The 18,707-nt window shown below is 57.6% G+C and overlaps 1 protein-coding gene across 12 annotated transcripts in view; it reads right to left on the bottom strand.

The window, feature by feature from the left end:
* Positions 1–18,707, bottom strand: part of LOC136403840 (interleukin-4 receptor subunit alpha-like) — a 59,242-nt gene that overhangs the window by 20,202 nt on the left and 20,333 nt on the right. The window lies entirely within an intron of this gene.

Here is an 18,707-nt window from a genome sequence, read left to right as displayed (position 1 = left end):
CCACAAAACACAGCCCCGATGGACAAAGCCCAGAGTGAGAGCCACAGAACACCAGTCCCCAGATATGCTTCCTGGAAAGAATCCCATGGCCTGCTAAGTTGGAGGGAGCATCCTTCAGACTTTTGTTAGTTCATAATGCACATTTGCATGTAAAGGTTCTGATATGTCCTGCAATAAGAAATTTATTTTTCTTCCTTTAACCCCACACTTACCAAATAACCAACCTTCATCTGTGTGTATATGTCAAAACCCCTGAAGGATTTACCATTCCTTGAAATCGTTTGGAAATGCTAACCCAACGGTCCAGAGCTGGTGAAGTCAAGGGTGGTAAACTCAGGCAATGAAAAGCTAGGCGGCCCCTGACAATGCTGATGAGCGTGTCACACTGACTACAGTGATAGCCTCAATTCTTCACACCTGTGTCCACATAGCCTTGTGGTGCCCCCACGCCCACCGCTCTGGGCAGGGCGTCTTCCCGCCCTTGCACTCTGGACACACCACGGACTAGCGTTGGCCAGCAGGACATGAGCCAAAGTGGGGCATGCAGAGGTCTGCTTTGGCACGACCACTGCCTGAGGACACGCCGGGCTAGCCTGTTGGAGGATGGTGACGGGCGAGTCCCCGCAGTCCCCTTCTGCACCAGGCAACAGGAGGCTGCCCATCCTGTGAGTGAGCTCACACGGCAGCAGGGCTGCCCGCTGGCCTCAGATGCGTGAGCAGGCCCACGAGATCAGCCACGCCCAGACGGCTGGCCCCGCACACTGGAGCTGAGTGAGTGTCCCTTACAGGGCCCCGCGGCTGTGTGCTCGCCTGTTACGCAGCGCTGTTACTGTTCCCTGTCAGCCCGCACACTGGAGCTGAGTGAGTGTCCCTGACAGGGCCCCGCACACTGGAGCTGAGCGAGTGTCCCTTACAGGGCCCCGCACACTGGAGCTGAGCGAGTGTCCCTTACAGGGCCCCGCACACTGGAGCTGAGTGAGTGTCCCTTACAGGGCCCCGCGGCTGTGGGCTCGCCTGTTACACAGCGCTGTTACTGTTCCCTGTCAGGCCCACACACTGAAGCTGAGTGAGTGTCCCTTACAGGGCCCCGCACACTGGAGCTGAGTGAGTGTCCCTTACAGGGCCCCGCACACTGGAGCTGAGTGAGTGTCCCTTACAGGGCCCCGCACACTGGAGCTGAGCGAGTGTCCCTTACAGGGCCCCGCACACTGGAGCTGAGCGAGTGTCCCTTACAGGGCCCCGCACACTGGAGCTGAGCGAGTGTCCCTTACAGGGCCCCGCGGCTGTGTGCTCGCCTGTTACGCAACGCTGTTACTGCTCCCCGTCCCTGCCCCCACCCCGACCCCCGACCCCCAATCCCAGCGATGACCCTTGCTGCTTTGCAGTTTCTATCAGTAGAATTGCGAACTGCCCTTATTGAAAGAACAACATCTCACAAGACAGGATTGGGAAATAAGATTAGAAGGTACAGACACCCAAAGAAGAAACACAATTCAAACCCCCAAATCACAAGGCCCCACAATAACCCCACTCACACATTGATATCTGTTCTTTCAGAAGTTGCTATGAATTTAGGGAGATAGATATGAATTTTACTCACCAAATTAGCGGCACCGTCTACACGCAAAAACTTACACTTTAGCCTGACCAGGCGGTGGCACAGTGGATAGAGCATCGGACTGGGATGCAGAGGACCCAGGTTCAAGACCCTGAGGTCACCAGCTTGAGCACGGGCTCATCTGGTTTAAGCAAAGCTCACCAGCTTGGACCCAAGGTCGCTGGCTTGAGCAAGGTGTTACTCGGTCTGCTGAAGGCTCGCGGTCAAGGCACATGTGAGAAAGCAATCAATGAACAATTAAGGTGTCGCAACGAAAAACTGATGATTGATGCTTCTTATCTCTCCGTTCCTGTCTGTCCCTGTCTATCCCTCTCTCTGACTCTCTGTCTCTGTAAAAAAAAAAAACTTACACTTTAAACTCACTGTATCCTTAACATCGTTCCACGCCACAGAACACAGACCCAAAGCTTCGGGCCACGGTGGACCGCCGAGTGTGCAGCTCTGGGTTTTAGCCCTTCTCCTTATGTTAGGGAAACAAGGACATTCTCCTACAGGACCACGCAACCCTCAAAGTCAGGAAATAAACTCTGATGCACGACGGCCACCTACTCCACTGACCCTGTTTCCACTGTGCTACTTGCCTCAATAGAGCCTCTACCAGTCCAGGATGGGGCAGCGTCTCCGATTACCCTGCGGTCCCCACTCCCTGGTCTCGGCTTCTAAATACCATTCTGCTTTAGGAGAAGCCAGCGCCCCCTAGAGGAACGGCTGACTCCAGGAGCAGGGCAAGTACAACAGGCCTGGACTCCTTCCTGGGCCAGAAAGCAAAGACCGGTCCAAGAACGCGGGGGACGCGACAGAAAGACACAGGAGTCAGCTCGAATCGCGGCCCACCGGCCCAAATGTGCACAACTGAAGCATCACAATAAATATCATATAAACCAGCTGTCACCCTGGGGGCTAAAACAGGGGTGCAGGGGTCTGCAGTGACAGAGCGTGAGTAGGGGGGACAGCTCTTCCACCACGGCGGCCTCTACCTCCCCACGGACCTCATGTTGAGTGTTTACTAATTAATGAGTCTAAACACTTAACATTATAACTGTATATACTGTATATACACAGCTGTACATAACTTCATACGCAGAAGCCTGGCAGACACCACCTTAACCGAGGGGTCAAAGCTAACATCGCCCAGGAACAGGACAGATCGAGGCCACACGCTTTCTGAGACTCCGCCCCCAGAGGACAGGACACTGCGTCTCCGGTGTTCCTGCCCCAGACTCACAGGTCCCGCGGAAGCGCCAGACAGACCTAAACTGAGGGCAGTCTCTGAGGACACTGGCCGGCACCCTGCAACACGCCATGGGGGCGAAAGGCACGGAGCGTGTGGGGGATCAGCCTTGCATGTGTCTGCCGTCCCAAGGGCCAGCGGTTCCCTTGTGCCCGGCCGAGTTCTGGTGCCCACGTCAGCGGCTGGCACACAGCTCATGCTCAGCTGATGTCTGTCGAATTAAGCCATTCTCGACATGACGTGAGCCCCCTAACGGGCTCACTATGGAGCTGAAAAGAGCCCCTTCTCACCTGCTTGCAAAGTCACAGGGACGATCAAGGAAGGAGGGCGGTGGCAGTGCGGTGGTGGGTCTGTCACGCCGGTTTCCTCTGCAAAGTCCCGATAACTTTCCCTCTCACAAGTTCACAGGTGCCCACAGCATCCTGTGGCGGAGACGGCAAAGGTGTCACATTAGGCCTGGTTTTTAATAAAGAGGAACAGAGAGGCCAAGATGCCTGTCTAAGGTCACACAGCAGGGCTATCATGATAAGGGTGGATTAATGCATCCCACCGACGGCAGTCAGGGGTGCTACTTTTGATCTGATCCGGAGGACACTTCCAGGTGAGTGCGTGCACACACAAACACACACGCACACACCAGCTGGCTTCACAGGAAACCATGGCACAGATGCAACCAAAACGTAACAGGGAACGAAGGACAAAGTAAAGGAATTAAAAACAATAATTACAAGTGACCCCAGCCAAGCATGTGGCAAAAAGAAACAATTTCAAGTTCACCCCGGACCTGTTGGAGTTGGAAAGGGTCTCAGGGGTCGCCTGCCTAGTTCAACTGCTGCTGATCTGGACAAGGGTGCCCTGCACGTACCCATCTCCGACATGGTGCAGTCCAGTGTCTGCTTGCACTCCTCCACAGACGGGACGCTCATCCCCGGTCCTGGTTGACCAGAGACTGACTGTCGCAAACAGCTTTCTTATGTCGAGCCGAGGATTTATGTAGCTAAAACCCTGCTTTCCAAGTACTCACATTGTGTCCCAAATCCCAGGGGCCTAGAGGGTCTGTGGCTCAGAGGCCCCGCCCTCCTACAGAGAGGGTCCCAAATCCCAGGGGCCTGGAGGGTCTATACCTCAGAGGTCCCGCCCTCCTACAGAGAGGGTCCCAAATCCCAGGGGCCTAGAGGGTCTGTGCCTCAGAGACCCCGCCCTCCTACAGAGAGGGTCCCAAATCCCAGGGGCCTGGAGGGTCTGTGCCTCAGAGACCCCGCCCTCCTACAGAGAGGGTCTCAAATCCCAGGGGCCTGGAGGGTCTGTGCCTCAGAGACCCCGCCCTCCTACAGAGAGGGTCCCAAATCCCAGGGGCCTGGAGGGTCTGTGGCTCAGAGGTCCCGCCCTCCTACAGAGAGGGTCCCAAATCCCAGGGGCCTGGAGGGTCTGTGCCTCAGAGGCCCCGCCCTCCTACAGAGAGGGTCCCAAATCCCAGGGGTAGAGGCTCTGTGCCTCAGAGACCCCGCCCTCCTACAGAGAGGGTCCCAAATCCCAGGGGCCTGGAGGGTCTGTGCCTCAGAGACCCCGCCCTCCTACATCCTGCAGCCTCCACTCACCTAACCTGCGATATTTTCCATGCCGATCCCCCTCTGCACATTTTAGTCACGTTCATTCATCCAATACTCCAAACAGCCCCGTGAAGCAGGAACTGTTGTTTCCGCCATTTTCAGATGAGGAAACAGAGGCACTGAAGGGTTTAGGGCTGGCCTGTGGTGGCACCGCTGTGACAGTCCTGGGGTCTGAGCAGGGCGGCCAGGCTCCAGTGCCTCAGCCCTTCACTTCTGTCTGTCTGTCTGCAGCCAGAGTCCTTCACAGGCCCGTCTGAGCAGCTGGTGCAAACTCCAAGCCCTCTCTCTAGACAAGTGCAAACACGTAAGTCTGCATTCCACTGGAGGGGCTCACAGCCCCCCGGAGCCCAGTGAGGACTCCAGGTCAAAGGCCCCTCCTCTAGGCAGGGAGCAGACGTTGAGGGTCCTTGGGCAGGGCTGCAGCAGGCTTTTCTGAGCCCAGTCCGAGGCTGGGCGAACAGTGGGATGGGGACCAGGGGCAGTCCTCAGTGGTCACAGATACGAGTCCCCCGTCTTCACCACACTGCAGGCAGAGGCATTTTCAAATAAAAAACCAGGCCAGGAACTGCCCGTGCACATCCTCCTCTGGCTCCTGAAGGGTGTCTCCACCCAGCGACCACAGATTCCTGGGGGTCACGGCCCATCTGAGAGGAGCACTCTGACACAGGACACAACCCAAGCCCGGGCGTGAAAACGGCCAAACCAAAAGGGTGCCCTGTGCGATTCCATTTATGGAACATTCTAGATGACAGCACGTGGAAATGGGGCACAGGTTAGTGGGGGCTGGGGGTAAAGTGGGGGCAGGCAGGAAGTGAGGTCTGTGTGGCTATAAAAGACAAAACAGGGGCCCTGGCCAGTGGCTCAGTGGACAGAGCATCAGCCAGGCACATGGACATCCCAGGTGTGATAACTGGTCAGGGCACACAGGAGAAGCAACCATCTGCTTCTCTTCCCTCCCTCTCTCCCTATTCCCCTCCCATTGCCAGTGGCTTGGCTGGTTTGAGTGTGGCCCCAGGTGCTAAGAATAGCTTGGCTGGTCCAAACATGTCAGTCTCAGGTGCTTAAAATAGCTCAGTACTCGAGCATTGGCCCCATATAGGGTTGCTGGGAGGATCCCAGTTGGGGTGGAAACCGGTTAGGGCTCATGTGGGAGTCTGCCTCACTATCTTCCCTCCTTTCACCTTAAAAAAAAAAGAAAGAAAGAAACACAACACAGGGACAGATCCTTGTGATGACAGAACCGGTCTCTCTGGACCACGGAGGTGGAGACACCAAGCCGTGCATGTGATAACACTGCACAGAGCTGAAGACCTGCGCGCACACGAACGAGCACAGCAGGGAATGGGCGATCTGAACAAGACCAGGGGATTGTATGGAAGTCCACATCCTGCTGTGGTCATCCGCCCTAGCCTGTCAGGTGTCCCCCTGGGGGCAAACTGAGAGTGCAGGGACTCTCTCTATTATGTCTTACCACCGCCTGTGACTCCACAATTACCTTAAAATGAAAAGTTTAAGAAAAGAAAAACACCTCAGGTCCCCTGCCACCCACCCGCTGTCCCTCCTATCCCCTCTCCCTCCCCCACAAGTCTTCAGTCCCAGGGGCCTCCGAGCCCTCGGACCCACTTCCGGCCCCTTTGTCCTGGGCAGCCTTTACACCCAGAAACCCCATCATCTAACCAGGGCTCCCCTCTTGCTTCTTATCACAGCTCCCTGTTTATTTCTGTCATATGCTTATCACTGTCTCTAATCATATCACTGAGGTTACACGTGTGAATGTGAATTTCAGGATGTAGACGGCAAAGACAGAAAGATCTGACTGCAAAAAAGTTTCAAGTTTCCCAGATCAAAACATGCCATAAAAAAAAAAAAGAAAAAAAAAAGAAAAAGAAAAAGACTAGAAAGAGGTAGTAATCTACCAGACAGGGTTAATTGCCTTCATAGATAAAGAGGTCTTAAAAAAATCAGTAAGACAAACACGCCTGTAAAATAGGCAAAGGAGAAATAGCGCCTCTCATTCTGCTGCCAGTTCCTGGAGGTGGGAGTGTGAAAGATAACTTGTAACATTTAAATTATTTCTGTCTCGCCCTGGCCGGTTGGCTCAGCGGTAGAGCGTCGACCTGGCGTGCGGGGGACCCGGGTTCGATTCCCGGCCAGGGCACATAAGGAGAAGCGCCCATTTGCTTCTCCACCCCCACCCCCTCCTTCCTTTCTGTCTCTCTCTTCCCCTCCCGCAGCCAAGGCTCCATTGGAGCAAAGATGGCCCGGGCGCTGGGGATGGCTCCTTGGCCTCTGCCCCAGGCGCTAGAGTGGCTCTGGTCGCGGCAGAGTGACCCCCCGGAGGGGCAGAGCATCGCCCCCTGGTGGGCAGAGCATCGCCCCTGGTGGGCGTGCCGGGTGGATCCCGGTCGGGCGCATGCGGGAGTCTGTCTGACTGTCTCTCCCCGTTTCCGGCTTCAGAAAAATACAAAAAAAATAAAATAAAAATAAATAAATAAATTATTTCTGTCTCCATGTGTACCTGAGAATGCAAGCCCCAGCAGGGCAGAGCTGTGTCTTCTGTCCTCACTGCTTTGTCCCCAGAGCCTGAACAGTGCCCAATACACACAAAGCATGTGCTCAGTAGACAGCCATTGAATGGTCAGCTCAAATCCACAGTAACAAGTTCAGTCACCTATTTTTAAACATGGGCACGTACCAGGCTTTTGCCCATCATCACAGTTATGCAAATACAGTGCTTATGGTGATGGTGCCTGGCATCATTCTCAGTGCTTACAATGTATCAATCAACTCGGTTCTCACAACCGCTCTGTGAGGGAGGCACCATTAAAACCCCCATTTTACAGATGAGGAGACCGAGGCTCAGAGAGGTGAGAGCACTTGCCTGTGGTCACAGCCTGAGCCAGGAAGAGAGCAGGAGCGCCTGGAATGGGAACGCACTCCTGTGGCAGGGAAGCACATTGAACCCGCTCTTTGTATTTGGGGGGAGGTGAGTGGCGAACCCTGAAATGTCAGAAGCCAGCAGCAATCGGAAGCGACTGAGGAGGCTCTTCCTGAGCTCAGACAGTGCAGGCCTCTTGCTCTTTTCACTCCTGGCCACAGACCAGCTTCAGGGGGCTGGCTCGGCAGACAGGATGCAGCCGGTCCTGTGATAAGAGGCATGTGGAGAGGAAGCAGCGACACAGCCGGCTGCGGTGGCCTCCTCGGGGAGCCACTGATCCCTAAAACGCCACAATCGTAGGCCAGCCTGGAGCATGCTCTGGCCTCGGGACAGCTGGGCCGGTGTGTGGGGGGGGCACGAAGACACAGGGTCACACTGCTTCCTGCGGCAGCAGCCTTCCCGGAATGGAACGCTGCCTGGCTGGGGTTCCCAGAACCAGCAGCCACATCCGCAGCCCCGCCCGGGACGGTGGGGCAGGCCAGGCCCGTGCCTGGAAATGGCCTGGGATCAGCCTGCCTGCCCCAGCGCCAGCCCCTCGAGCATAGGAAGGGGTGGTGGCAGGCTGGTTCTGCTGCCGCCAGGAGCAAGAATCAGTAGCCTCAGCCAGCAGTGCCCAGCAGGCTCCCGTGTCCCTACTGTGTGCTCCAGGTCCTCACCCACTCGCTCACGCCCTTGTGCGTTCTTGTTGCGGCTGTTTACTGAGCCCCTACTGGGTGCCAGGAACTACAGATGCGAAAAGGCCATTCATTCATTCATTCATTCCTTTCTTCCTTCTTTCCTTTGACAAACATTTGAATGAGAAGTTACTAGAGGTTTGAGCAGAGACTTGACATCATGAGACTTTTCAAACCATCCCTCTGGCTGTGTGGTGTGAAAGGCCTATGGGGTCACTGGCAGAAGCAGGGACCAGTGAGGAGGTGCTGGGCCCACACAGGGCTGTGGGGACGCGCTGGTGAGAGTGGGTGGGCTCTAGATCTGTCTGAGGGCGGAGCCAAAAGCACTTGTTGCCAGGATGGAATTGGGGGCTGGACGAGAAGAAAGGAAAATTAAAGAGCCCCGAGCTCCTGAACGAGTGGGTTGGCCATGTACCCGGATGGCGTGGGCCATGGGAGGGTGAGTGTGAGAGACAGGCCCGCTGAGGGCAGTGGGAGCACTACCATCAGGAAACATAAGCAGCAGCTGTGGGTGAGGATGCACGCTGGCCCCTGAGGGTCAGGTGTCCCAGGGGCAGATGAACAAGAATTCCCGGCCCTGGCCGGTTGGCTCAGCGGTGGAGCGACAGCCTGGCGTGTGGGGGACCCGGGTTCGATTCCCGGCCAGGGCACATAGGGGAAGCGCCCATTTGCTTCTCCACCCCCACCCCCTCCTTCCTCTCTGTCTCTCTCTTCCCCTCCTGCAGCCGAGGCTCCATTGGAGCAGGGATGGCCCGGGCGCTGGGGATGGCTCCTTGGCCTCTGCCCCAGGCACTAGAGTGGCTCTGGTTGCAGCAGGGCGACGCCCCGGAGGGGCAGAGCATCGCCCCTGGTGGGCGTGCCGGGTGGATCCCGGTCGGGCGCATGCGGGAGTCTGTCTGACTGTCTCTCCCCGTTTCCAGCTTCAGAAAAATGCAGAAAAAAAAAAAAAAATCTCAAAAAAAAAAAAAATTCCCTTGGGGCGAGGGGGGGGTGAAAGGGAGGATTAATGGGTGCCTCCCTGAGGGCGGGGACGTGTCTGTCCTGGTAACCTGACACGGAGCCCAGTGCCTGGCACTCAGCAGGTGATCAGGTGGCCTCACTTTATCCTTATTGTCACACGTCCACAGTGCTCCTGTAATGCCACGCGCTGTTCCGAATGCTTTAACCCCCCACCAGCACCCTGAGGTGAGTACAATTACCAAACCCATTTTACAGACTCTGAATGGTCCTAAGAGAGGATGGGAAGGAGAGGAGGGACAGGTGAGGAGTGAGTGACAAGCCGGGAGGAGGAAGGGCACAGCCAGCTCCCACCACCAGTTGGGCCCTTGGCTGAAGCCACGGGCAGGAGAGGGTGGCCGGCCCAGAGACGACACTGTCTACCAGCACGGTCAGCGCTGTGACTCTACCCCTGGTCAGCGCTGTGACTGCACCCCCTGGTCAGCGCTGTGACTCCACCCCCGGTCAGCCAGCGCTGTGACTGCACCCCCCGGTCAGCGCTGTGACTCCACCCCCGGTCAGCGCTGTGACTCCACCCCCGGTCAGCCAGCGCTGTGACTGCACCCCCTGGTCAGCGCTGTGACTCTACCCGCCCTGGTCAGCGCTGTGACTCCATCCCGGGTCAGCGCTGTGACTCCACCCCCGGTCAGCGCTGTGACTCCACCCCTGGTCAGCGCTGTGACTGCACCCCCCGGTCAGCGCTGTGACTCCACCCCCGGTCAGCGCTGACTCCACCCCCGGTCAGCCTGTGACTCCACCCCTGGTCAGCGCTGTGACTCCACCCCCGGTCAGCACTGTGACTCCACCCCGGGTCAGCGCTGTGACTCTACCCGCCCTGGTCAGCGCTGTGACTCCACCCCCGGTCAGCCAGCACTGTGACTGCACCCCCTGGTCAGCGCTGTGACTCCACCCCCAGTCAGCCAGCACTGTGACTGCACCCCCTGGTCAGCGCTGTGACTCCACCCCCAGTCAGCCAGCACTGTGACTGCACCCCCTGGTCAGCGCTGTGACTGCACCCCCTGGTCAGCGCTGTGACTCCACCCCGGGTCAGCGCTGTGACTCCACCCCGGGTCAGCGCTGTGACTCCACCCCGGGTCAGCGCTGTGACTCCACCCCCAGTCAGCCAGCACTGTGACTGCACCCCCTGGTCAGCGCTGTGACTCCACCCCCAGTCAGCCAGCACTGTGACTGCACCCCCTGGTCAGCGCTGTGACTGCACCCCCTGGTCAGCGCTGTGACTCCACCCCGGGTCAGCGCTGTGACTCCACCCCGGGTCAGCACTGTAACTGCACCCCCCCACACCCGTCAGCGCTGTGACTCCACCCCCGGTCAGCGCTGTGACTCCACCCCGGGTCAGCGCTGTGACTCCATCCCGGGTCAGCGCTGTGACTCCACCCCCGGTCAGCGCTGTGACTGCACCCCCGGTCAGCGCTGTGACTCCACCCCCTGGTCAGCGCTGTGACTCCACCCCCCAGTCAGCGCTGTGACTCCACCCCCCGGTCAGCGCCGTGACTGCACCCCCTGGTCAGCGCTGTGACTCCACCCCCGGTCAGCGCTGTGACTCCACCCCCAGCAGTGGGCGCCACTTCGGGGCATCAGACAGGAGAGGCACTACTTTCTAGGAGTCCCACTGGCCGTGTGTGCGGACAACCACAGGGCGACCCGGAGAGGCTGATGGAGCTGGAGGAGGGGCAGGTGCCAGCCCCATTCGCAGTGGACACAGCAGGGCTCTGCCATGATGGCTGGGGGTGGGCAGCGGGGAGTGGGCAGGTGGTCCTGGGCGGACAGTGGTGCGGGGAAGGGAAGCAGGATTGCTGAGGAAACCACGCACTCCGCCACACTGCAGACACCGTGAGTGCACACGGCCATAGGCCCCGGGAGCCATCGGGAAGCCATGTGTCCTAGTGGCCGAGGCTCAAGAGGAAGGCTCGGGCTGGAGACAGGTTTGAGGGTCACCAGCTGTGGCTGAAGACCTGGGGTTGTGCAGGGACACAACTTTGTCTGAGAGAGACAGGAGAGGGCTGGAGACTGTGACCTCCTTCACGGGATACGGCCAGCCAGACACTCTGGAGGGAGGCACCATCTTGGGGACAGGCTGGCGTCTTGTGCCAATGGCCACGGCAATGTGTACACAAGTGCTGGCTGTGGACACGTTGAGTCCAAGTGGCCAATGGGGCCCCTCGGGAGGTACCCAGGCAACCCCACCTAGGACTCTGGAAGCCACAGCCATCTGCAGAAGGCACGGGAGGCCCCTGGGAGGAGGCTAACCTGAGGACCCGGGTCCGACACCACCTGCTCAGAAGCAGCACCGACCCTTCCACCATCTGCCAGCCCCACTCCTGCTTTCCCTCTCTGCCCGCACTCATGCCCGCAGCACAGCACCCGCGTGCACGCCCGTCACTGACCAAACGCCCGCAGGAGCGCGGGCTCCCGCAGGCCAGAGCCTGTGTCCGCACCTCCACGCTGTAGCCCCAGAGCCCAGGACAGAGCCCCGCACAGAGGAGGGGTCCACAGAGACCAGCCGAGTGCAGGAATGAATGGACACCCTCCCCCAGCCGAGTGCAGGAATGAATGGACACCCTCCCCCAGCCGAGTGCAGGGGCCCGGACAGCTGGGAGTTTCCGGCTCTCACTGACGGATAAACACTGACCAGTTCTGGCTCGGAGTCTCCTTAATGCCCTAAGGCAGGCACCGCTGGGCCGCCCGGGACCGCCACCTCCAGGGAGCTGGTAACTGGGGCATTGCCGTGATTATTACTCATTTCCCTGAAGAGCAGGCGGGCGCATGACGTCCGGCCCCAAGATGATAGATTCTGTCAGTCTCAGCGATAGTCACAGTTCCTAGTGGGCCTTCTGCCTGAAGTGTGCACAAGCCACCACAGCTGCCTCTGCATGTCCCCGGTTCCCCAAGCCATTAGGGAAGCCATGGTCTCTAATGGCTCTGCTGCCCACAGGCACCACCCCTCCCGACCAAAGAACGTGGCAAGTGCTGACTGTTATTATCATCCCCGCGTCGGCAGGGGGAAACCAGGGCCCAGGAGGGTTCAGAAACCTGCCTGAGGAAGCACAGCTAGTAAGTGGTGGGGCTGGGATTTGAACCTAGACCTCCTGGCTCTGGAGTCCACGGCACAGCGCCTGGTACAGAGGAAGCAGCCGCAAACCTGGTCTGTTACACACGTCTCTGCTGGCTCCTTCAACAAGCCCCCTGGGAAAGACCTGGCCAAACAGTCCCCCGGCACACGGGGGGGCGGGGGGGACAACAAGGCTCAGACGGTTCAGAAAGGGTCCCAAGGTGACAGGGCAGGAAGTGACCGAGCTAGGACTCGCCTCCATCCTGTTTGCCCAGTCCTCAGCAGTGAACTTGTCTCCACAGTGACCAGGACTTTGCCCCTGAGCCAACCCAAAGCAGCTAACACGTCAGCACAGATAAGCGCTCCCAGTTCCTGCCTGTAGACAGGCATGGGGGTTGGTGGCGGGGGAGGCGCTCCCTCTAGTTCTTCCTGTTGTCTCACCCCAAATCCTGCCTAGCAGTCAGGGACGCAGGCGTGCGGGGCCACTCATGTTGGCAGGGACTCCGGGGCATCTAAGACAGCGCATAATTCTGGGCCTAAGTGTGCGGGTCCCACCCTTGACTGTCTGGGGGACCTTGGCAAGCTTGGGGTCCCCTCAGAGCCTCAGTCTCCTCATCTGTGAAGTAAGGGCAGAACCATCTGCTTCGTGGGGTGGTGGCAGGGAGGCAGAGAGACCAGGGCTGCGGAGGAGGCCTCGGACAGTGCAGATGGAGCAGGTGACAAAAGCCCGTCTTGAGCACCAAGTAAGTGCACGGAGACACTGAGTCAACGCCGGCGGCTGCACCAGCACAGACAGGTCTCCGGCACGGGAGACCGCAGCAGCACAGACAGGTCTCCGGCACGGGCGGCCGCGGCAGCACAGACAGGTCTCGGCACAGGGGATCATGGCAGCACAGACAGGTCTCCGGCACGGGTGGCCGCGGCAGCACAGACAGGTCTCGGCACAGGGGATCATGGCAACACAGACAGGTCTCCGGCACGGGCGGCTGCGGCAGCACAGACAGGTCTCCGGCACGGGCGGCCACACCAGCACAGACAGGTCTCCGGCACGGGTGGCCACACCAGCACAGACAGGGCAACACTGACTCCATTTATACCGAGTAAAACGGAGACAGAGAGGTCCTGGGGCAGAAGTCAGGATGGTGTCCTTGGAGGCGGCGGCAGGCTGGAGCCTTCTGGGGGCTGGCCACGCTTTGTTTCTGGATTGGGTCATACACGTACGTGTTCACTTTGTGAACATGAGTGAAGCGGCGAGCTTGTCTGCATGTATGTTGCAATAAAAAGGGAAAGAAAAAAGACAGCCGAGAGGGAAGAGATCGGAGTGTGCAATCCAGGGTACTGGGTGTGTCAACAGAGGTCTCAGAAGCGTCCGTCCTCAGGGCTGGAAGGACCCCAAAGGCCCTCCGTGCACGCCCGGTGCTACTTCAGGTCCCCCAGGGACCGAAAGGACCCCAAAGGCCCTCCGTGCACGCCCGGTGCTACTTCAGGTCCCCCAGGGACCGAAAGGACCCCAAAGGCCCTCCGTGCACGCCCGGTGCTACTTCAGGTCCCCCAGGGACAGAAAGGACCCCAAAGGCCCTCCGTGCACGCCCGGTGCTACTTCAGGTCCCCCAGGGACAGAAAGGACCCCAAAGGCCCTCCGTGCACGCCCGGTGCTACTTCAGGTCCCCCAGGGACCGAAAGGACCCCAAAGGCCCTCCGTGCATGCCCAGTGCTATTTCAGGTCCCCCAGGGACCTGCCCTCTGCTCAGCTGCTCCGGGCCCTCGGCCCCCTGCTTCAGGGCCAGAGTCACCTCCTCCAGAGTAAACACAAAGACCTGGAGAACTCGGGCGCGTGGCCTCGGTGAGTACAGAGGAGTACAGAGGGACGAGCGGTGAGCACCTGCCGTCCCACAGGGCGGCCCCACACTGCTTCCACGGTTTCCCCCATGTGACAGAGGGACGAGTGGTGAGCACCTGCCGTCCCACGGGGCGGCCCCACACTGCTTCCACGGTTTCCCCCATGTGACAGAGGGACGAGCGGTGAGCACCTGCCGTCCCACGGGGCGGCCCCACACTGCTTCCACGGTTTCCCCCATGTGACAGAGGGACGAGCGGTGAGCACCTGCTGTCCCACGGGGCGGCCCCACACTGCTTCCACGGTTTCCCCCGTGTGACAGAGGGACGAGCGGTGAGCACCTGCTGTCCCACGGGGCGGCCCCACACCTGCCGTCCCACGGGGCGGCCCCACACTGCTTCCACGGTTTCCCCCGTGTGACAGAGGGACGAGCGGTGAGCACCTGCTGTCCCACGGGGCAGCCCCACACCTGCTGTCCCACGGGGCGGCCCCACACTGCTTCCACGGTTTCCCCCATGTGACAGAGGGACGAGCGGTGAGCACCTGCTGTCCCACAGGGCGGCCCCACACTGCTTCCACGGTTTCCCCCATGTGACAGAGGGACGAGCGGTGAGCACCTGCTGTCCCACGGGGCAGCCCCACACCTGCTGTCCCACGGGGCGGCCCCACACTGCTTCCACGGTTTCCCCCGTGTGACAGAGGGACGAGCGGTGAGCACCTGCTGTCCCACGGGGCGGCCCCACACCTGCCGTCCCACGGGGCGGCCCCACACTGCTTCCACGGTTTCCCCCGTGTGACAGAGGGACGAGCGGTGAGCACCTGCTGTCCCACGGGGCAGCCCCACACCTGCTGTCCCACGGGGCGGCCCCACATTGCTTCTGCGGTTTCCCCCGTGTGACAGAGGGACGAGCGGTGAGCACCTGCTGTCCCACGGGGCGGCCCCACACCTGCCGTCCCACGGGGCGGCCCCACACTGCTTCCACGGTTTCCCCCGTGTGACAGAGGGACGAGCGGTGAGCACCTGCTGTCCCACGGGGCGGCCCCACACCTGCCGTCCCACGGGGCGGCCCCACACTGCTTCCACGGTTTCCCCCGTGTGACAGAGGGACGAGTGGTGAGCACCTGCTGTCCCACGGGGCAGCCCCACACTGCTTCCACGGTTTCCCCCGTGTGACAGAGGGACGAGTGGTGAGCACCTGCCGTCCCACGGGGCGGCCCCACACTGCTTCCACGGTTTCCCCCGTGTGACAGAGGGACGAGTGGTGAGCACCTGCTGTCCCACGGGGCGGCCCCACACTGCTTCCACGGTTTCCCCCGCAGGACAATGAAGGTCTTTTCATTTTCCAAAAGAAGCCAGAAATCAAGATTTCTATGCATGTTATCCTGGTCGGTAAGTGTTAGTAAAGAGTTCAATATTTAAAAAACACATTCCAGCCCTGGCCAGTTTGCTCAGTGGTAGAGCGTCGGCCTGGCGTGCAGGGGACCCGGGTTCAATTCCCGGCCGGGGCACACAGGAGAAGCACCCATCTGCTTCTCCACCCCGCCCCCTCTCCTTCTTCTCTGTCTCTCTCTTCCCCTCCCGCAGCCGAGGCTCCATTGGAGCAAAGTTGACCCAGGTGCTGAGGATGGCTCCATGGCCTCCGCCTTAGGCGCTAGAATGGCTCTGGTTGCAACAGAGCAACCCCCCAGATGGGCAGAGCATCGCCCCCTGGTGGGCATGCTGGGTGGATCCCGGTTGGGTCCATGCGGGAGTCTGTCTGACTGCCTCCCCGTTTCCAGCTTCAGAAAAATACAAAAAAAAAAAAAAAAACCAAAAAAACACATTCCACATGCCCTGGCTGCTTAGAGCTGGTTAGAGCTTCACCCTGAAATACAGAGACTCCAGGTTCAATTCCTGGCCAAGGCACATACAGGAACAGATCAATGTTCCTGTCTCGGTCTCTCTTTCTCTCTCTAAAATCAATCATTAAAAATTAAAAAAAAAAAAAGACACTCCACATTTGTGGTCCCTCTTTGGCTTACAGTCACCGGGTAGGTGGGTGGGTAAGTGTCCTGAGGTGCCAGGGGACCCCAACAAGTAAAAAAACCAACAGGTGAGACCCCCCACACCTTCCCCAAGCACCAGCACCCCAGATATTCCCTGCCTTCTGTTCCTATTGCCTCGTGCTCACTATGGGATGCCAGCTGCTATGGTGATGAGAAAGGAGGGGGCTGGAGCCACCCCCTTGCCTGGTCTGTGTGCCTGGGCAGCATCATGGTGTCAGTGAGGATTCCAGAAACTCTGCAAGCCGCACTGCCTTCCTCCTCAGTGGGGGAGGTCAAGGGGCCCAAGACCACCGTCCTGACAAATCCTGAGCTCTCCCACCCTGCCCCACCCGTCCCCAAACGTGCCACGGGTCCCCAACTGTGCACTTCGCTTGGGACCCTCTTCTGCCTCTCAGTGGCCTCCTCATGTGCCACCACCTTGGTTATTCCTGGTCGAACCCTGCTCTCTCCTCAGCCACCTCGGCGCTAGGCCTGTCCCGCTGCCCCCACATCCTTTCCATTCTCGGTGACACTGAGCTGGGCCCGTCACTTCTCTCCCTTTCCAGATCGAGTCTTGACTCATGTCCCTTTGTGAACAGGGAGGCAGACAACCCAGGGTGGCCACTTTGTGGATGAGGAAATCAAGGCCCAAACAGGGAAGTGACTTGTCTAAGGTGACTGAGCAAGTGGGTTGCAGAGCTGAGTCTGAGATATGAATTTTGTTTTTTTAAAACTCATCTGGCCACCCCACTGAAGTCAAAGAGAAGTCCCACAACTTTAGAGTTGAAGAAAAGAAAATAAAGAATCAAAATTAGTCAAGAAAAGTACAAATAAGGCCCTGGCCGGTTGGCTCAGTTGGCTTAGAGCATCGGCCTGGCGTGCAGGGGTCCCGGGTTTGATTCCCAGCCAGGGCACACAGGAGAAGCGCCCATCTGCTTCTCCACCCCTCCCCCTCTACTTCTTCTCTGTCTCTCTCTTCCCCTCCCGCCGAGGCTCCATTGGAGCAAAGATGGCCCGGGCGCTGGGGATGGCTCCTTGGCCTCTGCCCCAGGCGCTAGAGTGGCTCTGGTCGGGACAGAGCGACGCCCCGGAGGGGCAGAGCATTGCCTCCTGGTGGGCAGAGCGTCGCCCCCTGGTGGGCGTGCCGGGTGGATCCCGGTTGGGCGCATGCGGGAGTCTGTCTGACTGTCTCTCCCCGTTTCCAGCTTCGGAAAATTACAAAAAAAAAAAAGGAAAGTACAAATAAAGACAACAGGTATATTAATACCAAATAAAACATAATTGAAAGCATCAGAGAATTAAAAGAAAAGAGGTTGTTTTATCCTGATAAAAGGAGCAAGTCACCAAGAAAGGCATAAAAATCAGGGACCCTTCTTCTATTCATATACAGGGGTATTCTATTTATATAAACCTAATAACATAGCTTTTAAAAGCAAGCAAGAATTGGAGAAGCCACCAAGAAATAAACAGATCCTCTTTCAGAGTGGGAGACAAATCAGATAAACCAAAATACACAGAAACGCGGGCATGATGAATGCTAACTTAGCAAGCTGAATCTAACAGATATATTTACAGAACTTCACAGACCCAACAGAATATATCTTTCCAAATACATACAGGAGAAGTATACGAAAATTGGCGAGAAAATCCTACAAACAAGATCTCAATAAATTCTCCATTGTTGATATCATAAAAGCCACAAATATTGACCACAGTGCAACAAATTTAGAAATCAACAATAAAAATAAAAATAAAAAACTTTCACCTGACCTGTGGTGGCACAGTGGATAAGGCGTGGACCTGGAGCACTGAGGTCACTGGTTCAAAACTCCGGGCTTGCCCGGTCAGGGCCTGGAGTTGATGCTTCCCACTCCACTCCTTCCCCCTGCCTTCCTCTCTCTCTCTCTCTCATCTCTCTCTAAAATCAGTAAATAAAATCTTTAAAAAAAAAACTTGCCCTGGTGGGTTAGCTAAATCAGTTGTCCAGAAACACGGTTGCTGGTTCAATCCCCACACATGGGAAGCAGCCAATGAATGCACGAATGAGTGAAACAACAAATGAATGCCTCCCTTCCCCCCCTCCCTTCTCTCTCCCTTCCTCTCTCTGTCTCTAAAAAAATTAAAAATTAAGTCCTGACTGGAGACCTAGGTTGGTTGGAGCATCCTCCCAGAACCAGCACAGAGGTTGCTGGTTCAAGTCCCCAGTCAGGGCACACACAGAACAGCTCAATGTTACTGTCTTCCATCCACTTAAAACATTTTAAAAGTACTTTCCCTTTTAAACAAAAGGGAAAGTATAAACTATTTTAGCAACGAATGACATTGTGTGACAAGACCTATGGAACAAAGCCAAAACAGTACTCAGGCAAAAATAATATAGCCATTTAGCCTGAAGTCGAATTATTAGAAATTAAGAAAAACTGATAACAACTTTTTGCCTCAAACAAGGAATCTCAGAATGGAAGAAGCTTTAATAGCAGCTCAGGTAAAAGAAAATCTGGAGGTTTAACTGACAAGCCCAATATGACTCCCAGGTGGGATGTGGCAGCTACAAAGTATGATTGCAGGTTGCATCAACAGAAGTATAGGTTCCAGATCCAAAAAGGTGATGGTCTCCCCCCTCCCTGACTAAGCAGGTTTTGCAGAAGAAGTAATGCATTTTACTTGGGACTCTGACCAACTAGATAACGTCCAGAGCTAGATGGAAC

The sequence above is a fragment of the Saccopteryx leptura genome, chromosome 4 (genome assembly GCF_036850995.1).
Source record: "Saccopteryx leptura isolate mSacLep1 chromosome 4, mSacLep1_pri_phased_curated, whole genome shotgun sequence".
In the NCBI taxonomy this organism is placed as follows: Eukaryota; Metazoa; Chordata; class Mammalia; order Chiroptera; family Emballonuridae; genus Saccopteryx; species Saccopteryx leptura.
The sequence above is the reverse complement of the archived record's forward strand: the minus strand, read 5'-3'. Positions and strand labels throughout refer to the sequence as shown.